We start from the raw sequence: 1,689 nt of genomic DNA on the forward strand, positions 1-1,689 counted from the left end.
AAAAAAAAAAAAAAAAGATCATTTGCTGAAAGTGCGGACTTGAATCTAGAGCTCTTGTCCTGTCACTCCACTAAAAAGAGGAGGAGCTAGAACTGGAAGCGAGGCAATAAATGCCATTCCAGTACCCTCACCAGCAAATGGGGCATCTAACAGGTAAATAACATCATATTCAGCAAGTGCAAGCTTAGCTACTTCTGTATAGAACACACTCGAAATAACAGAAGGAAACAAAAGCTGTAGAGCTGTCTCCTCACCTGCCCATTCTTCTGCGTGGTGCTCCACACAAGCAGCTGTGCATTTTCCAGAGCTGGACTCTCAGGGGACACCAGCTTTCACAGGACTTCAATCCTCCAATTTGGAAGTTTAAATGACTTTAGAATGGCCTCAAAGAGAGCAGAGAGTCTGTTCTAAGCCTTAGAGGTTTTTCTCACTGGGGAAGTTGCCATGCAGGTGAAATTGCCTGTTACCCAAAAAGGAATCCACCAAAGGCAACAATTTCCCAGACTCAAGACAAATGAAGAATACTAAGTGGACCAGCTTGTCTGCAGACCTAGAAATTCCAGTGGACTTACAAAACCCGTGACCCATCCAGTTTATGACAGTATGTCTGGTTTTTCAGCAGGTGAATTGACTTCAACGCTGTTAAAGCCTCACTCCTGTTTTGCTTTGTGGAGTTCTTGCTAAGTGTCTAAACTGAATCAGTATTTTTTCCAGATCTGCAAACCCATTGTATGCCAGAATAGAACGATCTTTACTTTTGCTTAGCCTCATTCATAACTTCTTAGTTTACAAGTGTAAACTAAGTGTAAACTTCCAAGATGAGAGAATTGAATTTCCCTATATGTTGAGCCATTCTAACTAGGTTTTTCTGCAATTGTCTGAAGGCTACACTCTGGTTACATTCTGGACTGGGCATGAATGGACATTTCCTGTAAAGCCAGGGAATAAATATTTCAGGCTCTGCAATCCCTATCGTTCCTGGAGCATGGACTCTACCCTATCCTTTTATTTGAAGAGCAGCCACAGACATAATCTCACGAAGCAGCATGTGTCAATAAAACTTTACTGATAAGAGCAGATGGCGGGCCGGGTTGGTAGTGCGGGCCTGCACACTCAGCAATCTGGAGACGAAGGTAGGGGGAGGGCGTTAAGTCTGAGGCCAGCCGGGGCTACACGGTGAGCCCCGGCCTCAAAACTCTACCTGGAGAGAAGGCAGGCAGGCTTCGTGGTTTCTGCCGTGGAAGTGACAGCTGTCCCTCTTTCAGGGACGTTGCCTTCCGCAGAAGCAAGCACCGACCTCGGTGCGGTGCAGGGCGACGCTGGCCTTCGCTGGGAAGGGGACACGGGCGCCCCCGGGCCCGGGCCCGCCAAGGACGCTCGGCGTGGGGGTCACCACGGAGCGGAGGGAGCCTGTCGCCACACGACCGCCCCCCACACCGTCCGAACCGGTGAGGCCGGGCTGCAGGCGCCCCGACACCCCCGGCGGCCCGGCCCGGGAACACCCACTGCCTCCGGGGACCCCCGAAAATAGCTCTTCCGGTCGCCGCTGACACCTCGCTGCGCCCCGCCCACGTGGTCGGGGCCAGGCAATAACCACGCCCACTTCCGGCTCGCGTCCGGCGGTGCCTGGCGCCGTGGCGGCCCCGCCCCTCCTCTCGACGTCACTTCCGGGGCGGCCCGGGCGGGGCC

General features: G+C 52.8%; 1 long non-coding RNA gene across 1 annotated transcript in view; it reads right to left on the bottom strand.

The window, feature by feature from the left end:
• LOC105989140 overlaps window positions 1–1,532 on the bottom strand; it is a 4,054-nt gene extending 2,522 nt beyond the window's left edge. The window contains exons 1-2 of the long non-coding RNA XR_001175236.1: window positions 1,202–1,532; window positions 255–383 (exon numbers count right to left, since the gene is read on the bottom strand). This is a non-coding gene — a long non-coding RNA (uncharacterized LOC105989140). The remainder of the gene's footprint in view (window positions 1–254; window positions 384–1,201) is intronic.
• Window positions 1,533–1,689: the final 157 nt, after the last annotated feature.

The sequence above is a fragment of the Dipodomys ordii genome, unplaced genomic scaffold, assembly GCF_000151885.1.
Source record: "Dipodomys ordii isolate 6190 unplaced genomic scaffold, Dord_2.0 Scaffold54, whole genome shotgun sequence".
In the NCBI taxonomy this organism is placed as follows: Eukaryota; Metazoa; Chordata; class Mammalia; order Rodentia; family Heteromyidae; genus Dipodomys; species Dipodomys ordii.